This window comes from Hipposideros armiger, unplaced genomic scaffold, assembly GCF_001890085.2.
Source record: "Hipposideros armiger isolate ML-2016 unplaced genomic scaffold, ASM189008v1 scaffold_745, whole genome shotgun sequence".
Lineage (NCBI taxonomy): Eukaryota > Metazoa > Chordata > Mammalia > Chiroptera > Hipposideridae > Hipposideros > Hipposideros armiger.
The window spans coordinates 210,076-223,752 of NW_017732095.1; the positions used below are offsets into that span (position 1 = coordinate 210,076).

The following is a 13,677-nucleotide window of genomic DNA, read 5'->3' on the forward strand; positions in this document are numbered from 1 at the left end:
CTGTTGTTCAGCATCTTAGCTGCAGAGGGCAGTGTCACTGGCCCTCATATGTGGGATCCGAACCGGGGCCCTCTGGCATCCCAAGCGAGTTCTTAACCATTGCGCCACTCGGCCGGCCCTGTTCTGATTCTTTATACCTTGAAAATCCCTTGCAGAAACCCTCAGAACGGGCACTCGGTTGTGTTTCCCTTTGCTGTACCGTGGTCTTTGTCCCTGGCCCTGCTGGCGCAGAGGGGCGGCGAGCGCCACCTGTCTTGGTGGGGTGACTGCACTAGGTGTATGTACTTTTTGCTTACGTGCTTGCCAGGCTTTTAACAAAATTTGCTTATGATTTTTCATTTATTTTGTTTTTATTATGTTTATGTTTTTATTTTGTTTATCTTTTGCCCTCAGAACAGTTTGGCCAAGGACAGTAGTCGTTTTTGTTGTTCCTTTCCTGGGGTAGAAGTAGGTGCCGCTGCCCCCAACACCGTCCTACGGGATCGGGAGCCCTGGTTGGTTTTGTTTTAGCAGTGCAGGGAGCACTGTGAGAAATCAGAGCTATTTTTTTCATTCTGTGAATCCAAGGTCCCCTCTCAAGGATGGAGCTCTGTCTTCTAACCCGTCCCTACTCAGAGCATCCTGTCCCCGTGTGTCCTCAGGTGTGAGGCTCAGAGCTGACCCCACAGGGCCTGCGGGGCCGTCCTGGACAGGGAGGTGCCCTTCTCCTGGCAGGTTCAGGAGCCCCCTGTGGGCCCTGCTTAGCCAGGCCTGGGCTGGCAGTGTCCAGGTCACCGAGCTGGCTGAACCCCCTCCCTGAGCTCTTCCCTTCCTCAGAGTCCAGTCTGGATCGGGGACCTCCAGAAGTCATGTCTCAGGCCACCATGGTACCAAGGGAAGCACAGCGCGGTGGCCCCTTCCTGTCAGATTAGAGTTTACCCACTCCTTTCCTGTCTGTCTCTCCTGTCTGTGCGTCCCTCTCCCTGCACCCGGGCAGGTGGTATGGATGATGGGGTGCGTGGTGCCTGGGTTTGCACCCCATGCTGCACCCTGAATGCCCAGGTCCGGCTGACTGCGCAGCACAGACCTGCACCCCTGGCCAGCGGCCGTGAGATGTTCCCTCGCACCCCACTCAGGGAAAAGCCTACAGCTGAGGGGCGCGTAGAGGGGAATAGGGTTGCCCAGAACCCCCTGAGGGACTGCCCCGGCCACCCCCACCGTCGGACTGGAGGTTGCCTGTTGCTGTCCAAGCCTGAGCAGCCCACATTTTACAGGCTCCTGGCCCTTCCCCCATGCGTGGCCACTACATCTGAGGGCAGCTGGCCACGTGGAGTGGGGAGAGCCCACAGCTCAGCCTGGCTCTGGGTGGCCCTGGAGGCACAGGGCCCATGTCCTCAGAGCCTCAGGCCATCGTCCTCCCTCTTTCTGTAGAGTCAGAAAGTTAGTGACTGTCTCCAGGGTCCAACAAGTGTGTTCACAGGACTTACCTCGGCCACCTTCCCCCGGCAAAGCCCCGTGCCACTGAGAACTTGCACTTGCCCTGTGACCCTGCAGCCCTGTCTCTGGGACTCTACCTGGAGCCCCTACAGCAGAACAGGAAATGAAGTAGCCGCGGGCGCTGGTTCTGGCGTCATGTCAGCAGCAGAGACACGTGCTCTGCACACACATCCACAGGCTGAGTGGCTGTGGGTTCCTGACACGGGGCCCCGTGCGCTGCACAGCAAAGGAAGGACGGCCACCTGTGTGTTCCGATCAGTGCTCTTGAAGATGCAGCAAGCAGCAAAGCGGGCGCAGAACTGTTGGTCGTGGGGTACCCTCGAAGGTAGATGGACACGTACACCGGCATGTGTATGTGGTGTGTCCAGTCATGCGCTCAGAAGGGAAGGATGGAAGGAAATACCAAAAACTAGTTGTTGTCACTTAACATTGGAAGGGAGGACCCCAAAGCGGACGGAAAGATGGGGAGATTTCTGTGAATGAAAGTCTAATATAACTTTGAGAATGGAATCATGTAAAGGTTTTCTGATAATCAGTAAACATTTAAACCAAGAAAAAAAGGGGGAAACTATTAGTTTAAATGTGTATAAATGTATGTCAAATTGGTGATGCAACCAGACAAAATAAAATTACTTGAGGTGACTATAACATGGCAGTGTTACTCTTATCTCCCCGGTGGGGTATATTCTGAGGGAAAAAATTGTTCTATAGAGTAATTCTTAGTAATAACATTAGTATTGTTATTTTTTAGCTATTAGGGATATTTGGGTAAACCCTTTCAATGTATCCCCATCTTATGCTCTTTTCTGGGCGTTTTGTTTTTCCCTAACCTCTGCTCCTTTCTATACTTCATTTTGGGCCTTCTGTGTTGGCCACTTTTGAAGTTCACTGCCCTGGGCTTCTGCTGTGTCCAGTCTCCTGATAACCCCACACAGTGAGTTTTTTCTTTCATATTTTGTAATTTTCAGTTTTAGAATGCATTTTTTTCTTTACATTTGCATTCTTTGTTGGGACATTCTGTGTCCATTTTGTCCACCTTTTTCCGTGTTTCTGATCATGTAATTGTCTCATCTACTTGGAGGTCTTTGGTGACTGCTGTTTGGATCACCTCTGGGCCCGCTCCTGTTGCCGTTTTGTTTTCTTATTACCAGCTGCAGTTTATGCCTGGAATTCCCTGTTGTGTGCTGGGCGTCATGTGAAGCGTTGCCCCCTTTGCTCTGGCAGTGCTTCCTCTTGAGCTTCAGGTTTGGGCTTTGTTAGGGCAAGCCTGTTTCCATTTTGTTTGAATCTGGGCCATGCCCCTCCCCCAGTCACCTGTGTGTGACTTCAGCAGAAAGCCTGGTCTGCTCACCTGTCTCTCCACTCCAGCTCCCCACACGTCTCTCTCTGAGCTGTCAGTATGAGCCTCTCAGCCCAGTGGCTCTCCCAGAGTCCCAGAGTCTCACCTGGTACAGACACACCAAGACCTGAGGAGGATGTCACACAGTTTTTAGGGCTCCTTCTCTAGAGCTGACTTAGCAGCCCCTAACTATAGTCTGCACCCAGCTTAGAAAACACCCCCAGATGGCAAGCAGGTGAATGTCAGCTCACCTCTGGCATCTGCCTTCCCCGGCAGACATAGTCCTGCGTTTGGTGTCTGGCCCTTACCGGGGACTCCCACCTGAGGACGAGTCGACACCAGTGGCTGCATCCTGACCCCATCTTAAATGCCACCACGTGTATTCTGAAGGACCAAGCAAGTCGGTAAGCAGAGTGGTGCCGTTGGGAAGCAAGTATTGTAGCTGAATAGAAAAAGATAGGTTTGTTGAGGGTTTTTATCATGCATGGTATTGAATTTTGTCAAATGATTTTTCTTACATCTGTTAAAATGATAATTTTCTGCTATATCCTGTTAATATGGTGAATTATATCGATATATTTTCAAACGTGGAACCAATTTTGCATTCCTGATGTAAATCCTACTTGGTCATGATTATTGGATTTTTTTTTTTAACTGATATTTTGGTGAGGAGTTTTACACTTTATTGTCACGATAGATGATGGTCTGCAGTTTCATTTTTCTCACATCTTTGTCAGATTTTAAAATCAGAGTTATGCTTGCTTTATGTGATGACTGGAATCATTTCCTCTTCCTCTGTTTTCCTCAGGAGTTTGTGTGAGATTTTATGTCATCGCTTTACACGTTTTGCAGAATGCCCAGGGCCAGGAGTCTCTTTGATGGGAAGGTGTTCGACAACAAATGCCGTTTTTTCAATATCTGTAAGGGCATTCGAACTCCTTTCATAGTTTGTGTAGTTCATCTAAGTTGATATACAATAGCAGATGTTGAGAGTGGGGTGTTGAAGTCTCCAACTATAATTGTGGATTTGTCTGTTTCTCCTTTAGTTCAACCAGTTTTTACTTCATGAATTTTGTGGCTTTGTTGTTTGGTGCATACAGATTTAGGATGCTTGCTTTTCATGGAGAGACTTTTATGAATCATGTAATGTCTTGATTGTGGAGTGAATTGAAGTGTATTTTTTCTGACAGGACTTGAGAAAGAACATGTCTCTATTTGAATTCACATCGCCAACGTAACATGTAGCGCCATGAAGCGATGGGTACACGCACGCCACTGCACACGCTGGGTTTAAGGGGGCTGCGTGCCTCCGGTTCCTGCAGCATGAAAATTATTTCTAAGGTGAAGGTAAAGACAAAACCAAAGGTCTTGTGAGTATGTGACTGGATTTGAGAAGCTATGAGTAGGTGGGTGTCGTGGCCGGGAGGGAACTGGGCTGGCACAGTGAAGTCACAGGACCCTTGGCACAAGGATGACGCAGAGGATTGCTCACCTGTCACCTGTCAGCCAGTCTCGCAGATGGTCTCCTGGCTATCCAGGTGGCAGGAGCTAACCTCCGAGGGCTCTGAGAGCCTGAGGAGCCTAAGAGGAGAGCCCACATTGGGAGGGGACGATGCCCAAGGGGAGTTGCCACCTGTGGTGTGTGGGTGCCTCGGGGTCCAGTGCACTCTTTGGAGGGGCCCCTGTAGCCTTGCTTTCGTACCTGTCTAGACTTGGGTCCTATCACATCTTGCCTCGGGGTCCAGGCCCGGCACCCCAGAACCCTGAAATAGTGAGCCCTCAACCTGTGACATGGATAAACAAGTCCCCTGCCACATGTCCTTTCCGTGTGTTCACCAAGGCCCCATGGCTGAGTGTCAGCGGACACTCCCCGCCCTGTGGATGGCCCTGGGCACTGGTTGGGCCAGCGTGTTTTGTCGGCATCTTTGGGGAAACCATTTAAGGGCCGTTTATCTGAATGTTATTAGCAGGAGTAAGAAAGACTTGACAATGAGCAGTTTCCACACAGTCAAGGTGTGTTTTGTTTCCTTGTTGAATTACGTGGAATGTTTTCTTTTGGGATGGCCTGGAACGTGGTAACAATGAACACAGATGTCCCGCTTGTGCCTTCCTGTTGTCAGAGCGCGTCCCCATGCGTTCCCTGCATGCTCACCACAGACATTCGGCGGGAGGAAACAGGTTGAAAATGACCATTTTCCAGATAGGACACTACTGCTCCCAGGGCCTCAGTGAAGGTTGGTGCTAGGACTCTGACCCTGCTCTTGGCGCCGAGTCCCCACTTCTTCCTGTCACTCCAGTGCTTTTGGGATGTCCTGGAAATGCAGGGGCATCTGCAGGTATGGTGGGGCCGTGAGGTGGCCTCTGGGCTCACTTGGGCTCAAACTGATCCACATCTTGAGCATTTGCAGAAGCTGCGTTTAGAGAGCAGTTTCTGCGGCTCAGAGACATTTGCAGACCCCACTACATGGGGGAGGTCTGCATCGTGTGACCAGGTACGCCCACAATCCTGGGGACATTTCTGTATGGAGCACCCAGGGGACTGGTGGCTGTGAGGGGCAGTGAAGGTGAGCTCGGTGGCTGGGTGGCCACGTGGCAATAAGGCTGACACCCAAAGGGTACAGCAAGTGAGAGCAGGTGCGCCACCGCGGCGTGACCGCTGTGAGGGTGGGAAGGTTCTGGAGGGCCAGGGCCCGGGTGGCACCTGGACACGGCCCAGGACACACTGTTCACCAGGTTGCGGGGACGTGGGACTGGTGTGTTCTGGGTAATAGAAGGTGAAAGTCCTGAATGAAGGACGGGGATGAGACCTGAGAGGCTGCCATCCATAGGCCCAGGTGAGAGACAGACCAAACCAGTCTGTGTGGGCAGGTCCTGGGCTTCTCTGAAGGACTGCCATTAGGCCGTGGTGCTCTGCTGCCACCCAGTGGCCGCAGCCTTTCCACACGGCCGGCCCTCTCCTCAGCTCCCACATCACTGTGAAGGGGGACCCAGGGCTTCTAGAAACACCCAGAAGGGAAGTGTGTCATCCATCCTTGTGGAGTTTGGGACATTCCATTGACCAACATCGTTTGGCCTCTTGGAGAGGACTCTGTGGGGGGCAGAGGGTTGACAGGTTGGAGCAGTCCCCACGTAGGCGTGCCCCACTTACTTGTCCTTTGTCCCACAGCTACTTCCTTTGCTGCAGAGCTTGCAGGCCGCCCCCTGCAGTGCAGGCTGTGGTGGTCCTGACACCTCTGGAAGCGCTGGCCTCCCTTCAGAAAGTGCGTGTGCTCCGTGCAGTGCCTGTCCCTCCTCCTCACTCGCTGTCGGCCTGGCTGGTCCCCGGGCACTGCCTGTGTCGCCCTCCTCCTCTGCTTCCAGCGCGTCATCCTGGGGCCTCGGGCCTGCTGCTGACTCAGTGTCATCTAGGCACCTCATCTAGGAAGCTTCCCGTCTCGTCAGCTCCCTGGTTCTGTCTCCAGCCCGCTCGGTCTGAGCTCTGTCTGCATGGCAGGCTCCCGATCGTGCCCGGGAGAGGTCCAGTGGCCACCCCCGTGTGCCATGTCCAGGGTCGACCTCCACCCGCACCCCTCCCCGCTCACCCATGGCCGGGCTTGACCTCTGCAGGACGCCTTCTGGCAGCCGGCTTCTCCATAGGCTTCACCATCCAAAGTTCGTTGCCACCATGTACACACGCCACACACGCCTGTATGTACACACGCATACACGCATATGCGTTCACATGCGCAAACCAGCCGTCAGCACGGCTGTCTGGTCCAGAATCCCTGGAGATGTCCACGTGTCACTGAGCAGTGTGGTCTCAGGAACACGGAGCTGCGGTGCCTATCTTAACCAACGGCACCCTGGTGACTTTCCTGCTGCCTGGAGCGCTTGGACCTGCCTCCTCTACAACGCCAGCACTCTGCTCAGTGTCCCGGTGCTGTTTGTAAGGCCGGCTTCCGAGGGACTGCGCCGGTGGCCAGCTTGTCCTCACCCTGCTGCTCAGGGGGTGTGCTTAGGCCGTGTGACAGGAAGGCTCCTGCCCTTTGCCACAGGCTTTCTAGAATAAATGCTTCTCAGTTTGTTACATGAGGTGTGATCTAAAACAATGAGGCAGCACCCCCTCCCTGCCGGAATGGGGTCCGAGGAGCAGAGCAAACACAGGTTCTCACACTGTCTCAGGGCCCAGATTCCAGCCGAGTGTCGCTTAGCGCACTGAGGACCAGGAAGACCTCTCGAACGGAAGCAACCGTCAACAGGCGCCCACCCCACCCACACCCAGGTGAACAGGTGGTAAAACTACCTGACAAGGCTTTCAGAGAAACCTTCCTAAAAATGCTTCAGTGGCAATGACACACTTGAAACATGTGAAAAAACTACAATGTCACAGCCGTTTTAGGTTCAGAGCAAAATTAAGTTGGAAGTACAGAGATTTCCCATGTACCCCCTGACCCCCCCCCCAAGGCCTCCCCATCATCAGCGTCCACACCGGGTGGGGCATCTGTTACAACTGATGAACCTACAGTGACACGTCATCGTCACCCGGGCCCACAGTTTACGTTAGGTCACTCTTGGTGCTGTGCCTTCCATGGGTTTGGACAGATGCACAGTGACGTGTGCCCACTGTCACAGTGTCATACAGAGCGTGTCACTGCCCTGAACGCCCTCTGTGCGCCTCCTCCTCACCCCTCCCTCTATCCCCTGGCGACCCCTGACCTGTTGCTGTCTCCACAGTTCTGCCTTTTTCAGAACATCGCAGAACTGGAAGCCGTCTCAGGTGGCTTCTTTCCCTCAGTCACATGCACTTAAGGTTCCCCGTGTCTGTTCAGGGCTTCGTGGCTCATTTCTCCTCCTCGCTGAGTAACGCCCCGTCATCTGGATGGACCACGGCTTATCCATCACCCACAGAAGGGCATGTGGGTGGCTCCAGGTTTGACAGTCATGAATAAAGCTGCTGTAAACGTCTGTGGGCAGGTTTCGTGAGGACGTAAGTTTGCAGCTCCTCTGGGTCAATACCAAGTAGTGCGGTCGCTGGGTCCTAAGGCGAGAGCATGCTCACTTTGGTAAGAAACCACCCCGCTGTCCTCCCCGTGGCTGCACCACCTGCCGTCCCACCTGCAGTGAGTGAGACTCCTGTGGGTCCACGTCCTCGCCCGCACCTGGTGCTGTCAGCGTCCCGGGCTGTGGCCGTTCTGGTGGGTGTGGTGGTGTCCCGTTGGTTGTACTTGCGTTTTCCTGATGACCTGGGATGGGGAGCATCTTTCATGTGCTCGTTTGTCATCTGTGTGTCTTCTTTGGTGAGGTGCCAAACTGAAATTTTAGAACTGAAAAATACAAGCCCAAATATAAAAACTGAGGTTGTGTACTTTAAATATGGGCAGTTTTTTGTGCATCAGTTACACCTCAGTTAAACTGTTAAACAGAAAGTCTCAGATTTGTCCCCAGAGAAGTCCAGTGACATGCTCTTTATAAGACTTAAAATAAATGACCGAGAAAGTTTAAAATGAAAGGGATGGAGGAAATTACCAGATTGATACCAACAAAAAGAAAGAAAGGAAATGTGGCGCCCACATACAGAAAAGCGCTTTGGTGTCCCCCGTGATTTCTAAGAGCGTAAAGAGGTCTGAAGAGCAGAAGCTGTGAGGGTGGCTGCCCTCCTGGCGGGGAAGCCGTGTCACAGCCCAGGCCTCTCCTGTCAGCTGTTGCCGCCAGTCCACGCCCCGTCCTCTCTCGTGTACTTTCTCTGGGAACGAAGCATGCTCCTAACTGTCAGGAAGTTTCCGCTTCTGCTCTGGCAGGCAGGGAACATTGCTGTTGTGCTCTGTTGTCATCCCCACCTCTGATGTCACTGCTCATTGTGTGGTGGCCCCGTCCCCCCAGCGGTTTCCTTAGCAGTCAGCGTGGGCTGGGCTACGCCCTGGCCTCCTGGGGGTCCTGGGTCACATCAGCCTCAGGTCAGTTGAAGTCCTGCTGGACATCTTCAGGTTGCTTGTCATCAGGGCAGAGAAGTGACCGTGGCACCTTTGCTCCCTGTGGTTGGGAAGAGCAAGTCCTTGGCCACATGTGGCACATGGCCAGGGGAACTCTGCCCCAGGAAGAACCGAGACCGCTGTCGAATGTCCCACATGCCCCCTGACCTTGGGTGCAGAGTTAGCGTAGCTTGTGTTATGATGGATTTTAGGAAACGGTTTTTAGTGTGAAACCAGCTTTGCATCCCTGGATAAACCCTACTTGGTCGTTGCCTAGGGTCTGCTCCACATTGCTAGATTCTTGCTGCTAAATTAAATTGGATTTTCTTAGTTTGTGTCTGTTCATGAGAGAGATGGCTCTGTAGCTTTCTTTTTCTCTGTCTTCATCTCTGGGTTTGCTGTCAGGGTGATCAGAGCGTCACAAAATGAATTGGGAAGTATGCTCCTTCTGTTTTCTATAAAAGATTGTCTAAGGCTGGTGTTCATTTTTCTGTAAATGTTGGTGAAAATTCTCCAGTGAAACCATCTGGGCCTGCAGATTTCTTTTTCTGGAGCTTTTTAGGACAGGCGCAGTTTCTTTAATGACTGCAGGGATATGAAGGTTGTCTGTTTCACTTTAACTGGTAGTTTGTTGGTCATTCTTCGTATCTCCTGTTTCTTTGTGAAGTTTGTAGAGACTCGCTTCACGTATGTTCATAAGAGCTCTTTGAAGCATTTTTACAATGGCTGCTTTAGAGTCCTTGCCAGAGAATTCTGTCTACCATCTCTGTCCTCTCACTGTTTAGCATTTGTGTGTCTGGGTTTTCTTTTCTTTTTCATGTTTGCTTCAGAGTCAACGTCCAGAGTTTCTAGTTGGACTCAGCAGGAACCATAGGGAGAAATATGCCGACTTCATCTTGTCCAGACCCAGAAGCCCTTGTCTTCCTGTAAATTACTGACCTCATCTGTACCTTTGTAATTATTTTTCTTGGTCAATGTCATGAGTGGGGTGTGCATTTTTAGACCTTTTTGAAGAACTAAATTTTATATTTGTTCATTTTCTCAATTGGCTTTTGTTTCTTTTCTTAGCGTCTGGTCTTTTTATTATTACCATCTTTTCTGCTTTCTTTGGCTACTTGCTGTTATTTTTCTAACTTGTTAAATTGGATTTTTCTACTCACTAATTTTTGGCCTTCCTTTATTTGTAATGTAGGCTTTTAAAGCTGTAACATCCTGTGAGTTCTGTTGGAGCTCCTTGCCTCAGATTTGGGCATGCAGTCATTTTGTTACTGCTGTGGTTTAATTATTTTCCAATTTCATTATGTTCCTGTCCATTTCTTATGGTGAAGCATTTCAAAGATATCTGTCCGGGGGAATTAGAAAGCCATCTTTCGGCTGATGGTTTCTAATGTAATTGCCTGGAGGGTGGAAAGCCTGCTCTGTTGGTTTCCTGTCTTTGACATTTGTTAAAACTTGCGCCTGAGCTGGAGCGGTGCTGACCTCTGTGTCGTTGTCTGAGAGCTGAAGGGAATGAGCAGCCGCTTAGCGGCAGGTGCAGCGTTATGCACACGATACCACGGGTTTGTGTTGGTCATGTGTTCTATGTCCTCATTATTTTTTCACCAGTTGCTTGTATTAAAACATGATTCCACCTGCCCCCATTCTTACAACGGCCTAAAACACCCCCGCCAGCATGGCCCCTCTCGCAGGAGGGCATAGGGGGCCAGTGGGAGCAGGTGGGACCGTCCCCGGCCTCATGATCGTGGGAGGGAGCCCGGTAACCCCGTGAGCTGCTCCTGCTCCGTGTGCACACGTGCAAGTATGCGTCTGCCTGCGTGTGGAGTGTGCAGCCGAATGGGCTGTGCTCGGGAGGGATTGTGACGTCCTTAGGGACGCGTCTTTTGAAGCTGATTTGTTTTGGCAGCCTGTTCAGCAGACATTAGAAACCATGACTTCTGCTGTCCTGAGGGGCTGTGCAGTCGGGGAGGGCCAGCGAGGAAGAAGCGTGTGGCCCCCTCGGCCTCTCTGCCTCCCCCACCACAGCTCTTCCCCGCTGCTTGTGTATAACTCCACGGGCTGTGGGGAGTCCCGGGCTCCCTGAAGCGTGTCAGTGTTGCCTGAAGAAGCGGGTCATTGCATGAATGTGTCTGTCACATCACTGTCCAGATTTCTGTTCTCGTGTCCCTTACTAACTTAGTGACATGTCAGGGCCAGTTACATTTAGTAAACTAGAATGATGTCAGTTGTCCTTGGGTTCAAGGTCATTACTTTCTGGTTTGATTGCATTGTTATCAAAGACTGCTGTTTGTACTCTTTCTATTTTATGGGACTGATTGAGAACATGATCCTGTCTTGGGAATTCTGAGCGCCTCCTGCAAGAAGGGGCAGGAGGTGTCATTGTTAAGTTTTCTGCCATCAAACACTCTGGTTTTAATTTCGACAATGCACTGTCTTCACTGCCTCTTGTCATACCCTGAGTGAATCACCCTCTTCAGGAGGGACCCTCCAGCTGTCCACGGAAGGGGAGGTGCTCACCTTATGACCACAGGTGCCACGGGGTTCCTGGGGGCCTGATGCTTCCTTCCAGGAAATTTAAAGTATGACCCACGCTTTACCCCCTGACCTCCACCTTCTGCGTGTGGAGCTGCGCGCAGCATTCTGCGATAGAATGTGGGGTGTGCACCGCCGTTTCCTGACACCTTCTTCCCGTGGGCTCAGGCACAGTGTCCTTGGCTTGGCCACAGCAGTCACCACTTCCCCGCCCACAGTCCAGAGAGCAGGGCAGTCGCTTCTGCTGACTTCAGTGCCTGTGAGTTTGCGCCTTTTAATCTGGTGTCATTTTAATGCAGTTTCTGTAGGGTGGAGGTAAACATGTTAATTCTGCCACATTTAATGGGAGCTTTCTTCCATTGTTTTGTGAAAGTTTTGCGTATTTATGACCTTTGCTTTTTTAATTGAGTATAATTCACATATCATAAAACTCACACTTTTAAAGTGTATATTTTCGTAGTTTCTAGAATAGTACCAGAGCTGTGCAGCCCTCACCACTGTCTAATCCAGGACACGTGCCTCCCCCGCCCACCCCACCTCCCTCCTGCCTCTGGATTTGCCCGTCCTGCACATGTCACGTGAATGGGTCAGACACTGTGGCTCTCTGCCGGCCGCTGTCCCTCAGCATCACGTTTTCAAGGTTTCTCCATGCTGCATCAACCGTCCTTCATTCCTTTTCTGTGGCTGAATAACATTTCCTATGTGGCTGTCCCACTTTTTGTTAATCCATTCATCAGTTGCTGAACATTTGAGTGGTTTCCACGTTTTGGCTGTTGTGAGTAAAGCTGCTGTGAACATGCATGTTCAAGTTCCTGTGTGAACATGTCTTCAGCTCTCACGGTGAGATGCTTAGGTTACATGGGAACCCTCTGTTTAATATTTTGTGGAGCTGCCAGGCTCTCTTCCAAAGCATCTGTCCCATTTCATATTTCCACCAGCAGCGTGTAAGGGCTCCACTTTCTCCACATCCTTGCTGACACCTGCTATTTTCTGGGCCTTTTTCTTCTCTCCCCTCTTCCTGTCACTACTGCCACTATTGCCATCCTAAGTGGGTGTGAGGTGGTATCTCATTGTGGTTTCGATTTACGTTTTTCTGATGACTAATGATGCTGAGCTACTTTTTATGTGTTTATTGGCCATTTGTGTGTTTTCCTTAGAGAAATAAATATGTATTCAAATCCTTTCCACATTCTTTGTTGTTTTTTTTTTAATTGTTGAGTTGTGGGAGTTCTCTACATTGTCTGGATAGCAATCCCTTCTCAGGTATATGATTTGCAGATATTTTCTCCTATTCTATAGCTTATATTTTCACTTTCTTATTAGTGCCCTTTGATCTCAATTTTGAGGAAGTCTAGTTCATCTGTTTGTTTGTCGCCTGTGCTTTTTTGGGTCATTACCATGAAATCATTGTCAAACCCAATGTCAAAAAGATTTTTTGCAATGTTTTCTTCAAAAGTTTTGTAGTTTTAGCTCATACTCATAAGTCTAGGTCTTTGATCCATTTTGAGTAAATTTTTGTATATGGTGTAAGGTAAGGGCCCAGGTTCAGCCTTTTGCATGTGGATGTCCAGTTTTCCCAGCACCATTGTCGCAGACTGTTCTTTTCCCCATTGAATATCTTAGCTCCCTGTTACAAACTCTCCCATTGCTTTCAGATGAATTCCCACTCACTGACCTTGAAGCTTAATTAACTCCACAGCAGGGCCCCTGGGGTCCTCCAGTGGGCCCCTGCTGAACCTTGGGTGCCACGGGTGTGACTATTCCCCCGAGAGGTACTGTGTGCCCATAGGAAGAGGGGGTTTTACTCGATGTTGTCTTTCGTGGAATTCCCTTACATTTGGTATTTGCTCATGTATTCCATTTTGATCCTCAGCGTATTATACGGACAAGACATTGTGGATTGAAATAACCAGTTCTCTTGATTATTGCCTGACATGTTTCCCAACTGACTCGGAGGACGGCAGAGACCTTATTGCACACGAGTTCCTCATGATTTTTGGTGCTCTGACCTCAGAATTCCAAATGTTGTGATGCTGCTGGAAACAAGCCCTTTGAAATGTCTACAATAATAGTTTTAGAGGCCGTAAATAAACATATATCTCTGGGTAGAGGAAAACACACAGCAAAAAGGATAATGTCACGAAAATGGGTGCTTGTGACTGGCAGTTACATTTCCAGTTTGAGCAACAAATATGAATTCAAAAAGTAAAAAGTCAAGAAACTTAGACCTGGGCCGGCCGAGTGGCGCGATGGTTAAGAACTTGCTTGGGATGCCAGAGGGCCCCGGTTCGGATCCCGCATATGAGGGCCAGTGAACACTGCCCTCCACAGCTAAGATGCTGAACAACAGCTCAACCTGGAGCTGGGCTGCCGTGAGTCGCTGGC

The 13,677-nt window shown here is 50.5% G+C and overlaps 1 protein-coding gene across 20 annotated transcripts in view; it reads left to right on the top strand.

Moving 5' to 3' along the window:
• Positions 1 to 13,677, top strand: part of PCBP3 (poly(rC) binding protein 3) — a 180,251-nt gene that overhangs the window by 106,696 nt on the left and 59,878 nt on the right. For 5 of the 20 annotated variants that reach the window (XM_019628035.1, XM_019628041.1, XM_019628042.1 and 2 more), the window contains exons 1-3: positions 3,092 to 3,219; positions 3,624 to 3,735; positions 4,006 to 4,162. The exons of 5 other annotated variants lie outside the window; for them this stretch is intronic. The gene's annotated coding sequence lies outside the window, so the exon portion shown is untranslated. Of the gene's footprint in view, positions 1 to 3,091; positions 3,220 to 3,623; positions 3,736 to 4,005; positions 4,163 to 4,247; positions 4,259 to 7,814; positions 7,817 to 13,677 lie in introns of those variants that run through there. 10 more of the 20 variants (XM_019628051.1, XM_019628050.1, XM_019628049.1 and 7 more) reach the window with 7 other exon arrangements.